This window comes from Geospiza fortis, unplaced genomic scaffold, assembly GCF_000277835.1.
Source record: "Geospiza fortis unplaced genomic scaffold, GeoFor_1.0 scaffold114, whole genome shotgun sequence".
Lineage (NCBI taxonomy): Eukaryota > Metazoa > Chordata > Aves > Passeriformes > Thraupidae > Geospiza > Geospiza fortis.
In genome coordinates this window covers 956,420-962,290 of record NW_005054383.1, presented here as the reverse complement: position 1 = coordinate 962,290, position 5,871 = coordinate 956,420, and the positions used below count along the sequence as shown (strand labels likewise).

The window sequence follows — 5,871 nt, the reverse complement described above, 5'->3', positions numbered from 1 at the left end:
TGGCCGCTGTGCCTGCCCGGCGCGGGCGAGACAGGGCCGGGGATGCCCCGCTGGGCCCGGGGAAGCTGCTTTTCCCTCCGCTGCCCTCGGCGCTTCCCTCTCTTTCCTACCCCCTGTCAGGGGGCTCGGTTATTGGACCTCTCCTGGGGTCAGGACACAATCGGGACTTGTCTCCCTCAGCCTTGGCAGTGGAGCGCCCCGAGAACACAGAGCCCCGCGGGCGGAGGTGGGAGCGGGCCCGGTGCCGGATGTCCGCCGCTCCCCGGGACCGTGGCAGAGCCACCTTCGGCCCAGCGCACGGCAAACTGCTGCTGCCGCCCGTGGTTTGCGTCTGCATAAAAGAGAATTTGTGGTGGTTTCTGATGGAAAGGGGAATCTGCCTTGCTCTGCGGCTGTGGGAGCCGCCGGGTTGGTACCGCGGGCTCCGAGTGCTGCTGGATCCCGTCAGGATCAGCTCTCGCTGCGGAGCAGTGCAGTTCTCCAGAAGAGCCCGTAGCTGGCACTCGACACTGTCTGTTCAGGCAGCTGAGCAGCGGGAATCCAGTCCTCCCCCTTGCACAGCAGAATGAAAGTTAGCAAAAAGTTAGAAAGGAAGAAAGAAGTGGTTCTTTGCCTTCAAAAGCTGAATCTTGAGGTTGAGATGCTCGTGATTCTCTGCAGCGACGTGACCACAGACTTTTTAAAAGAGAAGTTGAGAATTCCAGGTGATTCATCGAGACAAGACTTTAAAACCCCTTATAAAATGTTACAAAATATCAGAAAAATCATCACACATCGTGAGTTTCCACATTCACGAACTCAACATTTTTCAAATTGTAATTTGCACTTTTGGCACAGGCAAAGAATGATTTCTCTCTCTGTAGACTTTGCAACCTAATTTGGCAAACAGGCTGGCCCCTTCCTCCCCTGAATCTTGTAGAGAAGTGTGAGTTCACTGTCAGAACTCTGTGAACAGTTATGCTTCTGAGGCATGAGCCAAGGTAGAGCCCAGCTAGATATCCCTGGGCTCAGCAGGGCTGATGGGGATATCAGACACTCAGAAAATAGTTTAATCAACAAAGTCACCAGGTGCAATGTTGTGGGACCCTGGGAAGCACAGCAGCAGAACAAGAAGAGCTCATTTTCAGACAGCTGCTTCTCTATAATCATTAAACATCCTGAATCAGAAGGGACACACAAGGATCATGAGTTCTGTCCCTGCACAGACATCCCAACAGTCCCACCCTGTGCCTGAGATCATTGTCCAAACACTCCTGGAGCTCTGGCAGCCTCGGAGCTGTGCCCATTCCCTGGGGAGTCTGGGCAGTGCTCAGCACCCTTTAGGGGAAGGAGCTTTTCCTAAAATCCAATCTAAACCTCCCCTGGCACAGCTCCAGCCTTCCCTCAGGTCCTGTCCCTGGTCACAGAGCAGGGATCAGAGCTGCCCCTTGGGATGAAGCTGCAGGCCTTGGTGAGCTCTGCCCTCAGTCTCCTTCAGGCTGAACAAACCGAGTGCCTTCAGCCACTCCTCACACAGCTGTAATTCCCTCGAGACTCTTCACTATCCTCGAGTCCCTCCGTTGCTCTCCAGTAACTTTAGATCCTCCCGATACTGTAGCGCCCAAGCTGCGCCCGGGGTAGGTGGATTCCTGCAGGCTGGGACTGGCCAGGAGATGGAGCCCTGGACTCCCGGAGCCTCCAGCATCACCTGCTGTCCCAGGGGGAGCACAGCCTGGGCCGTGACAGTGACACCTCTCCTCAGGCACCTGCATGCTGTCGGCATTTAAGTATTAAAAACAACCAGAAAAGGGACCAGGCTGCTGTAATCCGGGAAAGTCACCCGAGGCATGAAGCCTGCTGGAGCAGCACTACTGACACGGCTACCTTTTGCATCAAGTCTCTGTGGTTTGGCAGTGCTAAAAATGATCCCCAAAACCCAAGGATTCCTTTGAACAGGAGATAAATCAAGTGTGTGCTCCTCCTGAGCCTCTGGCTTTATGCAGGCAGTAGAATTCCCCCCAGCAGACAGGAAATCTTTAATGCAGGCACTTTGCTGTTAAGCTGCACCGTGCTGGGAAGAAGGACAGATGAATATCTGCATGTTGGCTTAAAGTTTTAGGTGAGACAAGGGCTGCTGCCATCACCAAATCAAGAGGGGCAGCGTGGCGGGGAGGGCAAGGCTTTACCTCGCCCCTTCCAGCTGCAGCGAGCACTGGTTACACCATGGGTGAAACCTTGGCAGAGACATTGGGGTGAGGTGAGAATTGGCAGGTGGAGAGCAGAAACTTCCTAACAGCTATAAAACCACTCCTCTACTGATGCTCAGGGCTCAAACGTGCTGACTCTGGACTCAGCTCAGCTGCTCCCACTGTCCTCCACACCTCTATGATGGGCTGCTGCTGCCTCACCTTCTGAGGAGTCTTGCTACAGGGCAGCAGCTGGGAAAATCAGTTCTTGCCTTCTCTTGTGGGGGTTGGGTTTCCAGTGGATCATCTGACAAAGGCAGTTGAGGAAAAGGTCCTGGGTGTGTGTATCTAACTCTTTTCACTGAGAGCATCTTGTGCTGGAGTGAGTAAATGCAGCAAAGAGCTGTATTCTGTTCATGTAGCAACAGGTCCTGCACCAGTTCAGGCACAGCTGGCACAGCTGGCATAGGAGACACTTGTGCCAGAGCCTGGATTTTGAGCTAACAGAGTCTGAACTGTGTTTCTGCTTCATGATATTTGCTTGCTGGGAAAACGCTGGCTCAACCTGGCACCCATGCTAAGTAACATTTCAACTGGTGCAAAAATTTAGTTACAAAAGACAGGTTAAAATACTTGTGTGATGTGCAAGGGACTGTTGCTGGTACACAACTCTGGCACCAGTTATTTTTGGGCCTGAAGTCCTGAGAATCTTGCATAGGTGAGATGTAATGGAAGTTAAAATGTCAGCACTCATTCACTGGTCAGGCTAACAGGTGCCAGGTGATATTCTGCAATCTGTATGCCTATTTTTCTGAAAGCCCAACTCTTAAATACCTGTCAACTAATACAAATAACTGACCAGCCGCTGGGATCTCCTACTGGGTGCCTAAATCTCTTTGAAAGCCGTGCCCATAACCCATCATGGTAGGATTCCCTGGGGTAAAATTCAAGTAGACATCACTAAGCAACAAGAAGAGAAAAAAATTAAACCAGGAGATAAACTTAATCACTAATACACCTCCCCACACTTTCTATATTATTTCTATATTATATTATATTATTCCATGACCTGTGCTCCTCCTGCATGCTGCCCATGGGGATCAGTGCTCTTTGCTGAACTGACACAGGAAAATCCTCCCTATGTACACCGGCATGTTGTGGCTTAAACCCAGCCAGCAACTCAGCCCCACACCACTCACTCACCCCTTCCCAATGGGACAAGGGACAGCACTGTAAAAGTGAGAAAAGTCATGGGTTGAGATAAAGACTGTTTAACAGGGAAAGCAAAGGCCATGCAAGAAAAGCAGAACCAGGAATTCATTCCCTGCTTCTCCTGGGCAGGCAGGTATTCAACCATGACCAGGGCAGCAGGACACTGTCACAGGTAACAGTTCCTTGTGATAGGAAGGGTGTGTGCTAATGTCTTTACACACAGTTCATGGGTGAGGGGATGGGTGTTAACATCTTTGAAATGTTTCTTAATGTCTCTACCAGCTTCAAGTGAGGCCTCAGGTTTTAGCTTTTATAGTTTTCCAGATTCTGTGCTGCTTTAGTGTGCACTTCTGAGCTTCATATTAGAAGATAGTAAGCTCTCTTCACAGAGTAGGTAGACAAAACAATTCCTTCTCTAGCTGGGGACCAATGACAAATGATCCAAATCTCAGGCCCAAGAGCATAAACAATGTGGACTGAAGAGAGAAAAACAAGAAGGATGGGACTGCATGGGCTAAAGCTGGAATTGGACAATTAACTCTAATGTGTAAATGGAGCAGAACTGATCAAAGTGAGAGGCTGTGTGCCCGGTTGTGCATTTTGGGACCATTTTGGTTCATCTTGGGTGCAGCCCTGGCTGGGCTCTCGTGCTGCCCAAGGTGGATCCATTGAGGCCTCCTAACAAACCTCTACTTTATTCTTTAACTCTGTCTAGTCTTTGTTCTAGGGCAGCCTGCACAGGGCATTGCCAGCAGCAGGTTTGTTACAGAGCCCAGACAGCTTTGACTCCTGAAACAAACAAGTGGGTCTGCACGAGCTTCAGTTTCTGAACTTTGGGGTAAAATGACAGCTTCAAGGGGGAGATGTGGTAGGCAGTTCAGGAAGGCTTTGCCTTCTTAGTGCCTCAGCAATGGGGAAAGGAAGAGGGCAACATGTTGGCTGGGAGTTTGGGATAAAAGGAGGCTGTGCCCTCTGAAACCTCAGGAGAGAAAATCCCATGGGCGTGTGCCCTGGCGGACTCTCTGCCTTTATTCGAATAAAGTTTCAGGACTCCTCTGTCTCCTTTATAGACCCTGGCTTTTCATAGTGGGATTTTTCATACAAGTCCAACCATTAACCCACCACTAAACCACATCCCCGGGTACCACATCTACATGTTTTTTGAACACCTCCTGGGCTGGTGACTCTATCGCTGCCCTGGGCAGCCTGTGCCAGTGCCTGACTACCCTTACAGTGATTAAATTTTTTTCTAATATCCAACCTAAACCTCACCTGGCAGAACCTGAGGTTGCTTCAGCTTCAGCTGGCTAGGTGAAAAATGCTGACAGCAGGGACACTTTCACTGGGAAATAGTCTGTATCGTCACCCTTTTCCTGAATGTTACATTGCATCAGCCCTGTTTGAAACAAAACAGGGAGGACAAAGGAAATCTCCTGTGTATGAAACCATGGAACAGATTGTCAGGAAAATTAATCCAAAAACACCAGAAATTTATGTCCAAAAAGGAGACAGAGAAGTCCTGTAACTTTATTTGAATGAAGGGAGAAGCCGTGGGGCATTCCCCTGGCGTCTCTCTAATTTTTGGAGAAGGCAGCCTCCTTTTTATCCTAATTTCCTGGCCACGTGTCCCTCTCTCTTTCCCCATTGGCTGAGGTACTTGACAGGTACAGACTTTCTGAAATGCCCAATACCTGAAACACCTAATACCACCTTCTCATGTGTAACCCCCCACCATTGTCTTTTCCTTGTTGTAGCTCAGTGGAATTTCTTAGGGATTTTATGGTTCTTCCCATTGTTTCTTTCATCTCTCACTATTCAACTTGATTTATCAGCAGACCTACAGTTTGTTTGTGAAGACAAATCTCTCATTCCATTTATCTATCAGTGAAATCCTTCCCATTGTTTCTTTTATCTCTCAGTATCTAGCTTTATTTACCAGCAGATCCACAGTTTGTTTGCAAAGACAAGTCCCTCATTCCTGTCAAGATGGTGCTACAGTGCATATCCAAGTTGGAAAAGACTGCAGCTGAGGTGAGGAGATCCAAAAGGAAAGGGGATTCCTTCTGTGAAAAACGCCAATCACTTGTTTTCAAAATTTTAAAAGTTTAATAGTAATAAAAATGGTTATAAAAATAGTAATACAATCAGAGTAATAATAATTTGGACAATCAGGATTTAAGACAATATGAGACAATAAAGACAAAGAGTTACGGACGTCCGGGTACCTTTTTCCAGGCAGCACGGGCCCAGGAAAAAGGACACGCCTCTAACAAAAGGAGTAATCTTTAAGAGCAATAGCCTGTTGCATATTCATACACTTCATACATGATGCATAAATTCCTATTCAAACACAGGATTTTTGTCTGGTCAGTGTCAACTTCTCCTTTCTAACACCCATGGTGCCTTCAAGGTGAGAAGCAGTTTGTTTCTTCTGATAGGAAAGCAATAAATTCTTCTCTTCTGAAAGATTTAGGTGTCCTGTGGCTGTTATCTC

The 5,871-nt window shown here is 48.3% G+C and overlaps 1 protein-coding gene across 1 annotated transcript in view; it reads right to left on the bottom strand.

The window, feature by feature from the left end:
* Positions 1 to 5,871, bottom strand: part of TEDC2 (tubulin epsilon and delta complex 2) — a 32,087-nt gene that overhangs the window by 8,892 nt on the left and 17,324 nt on the right. The gene's annotated exons all lie outside the window — the stretch shown is intronic.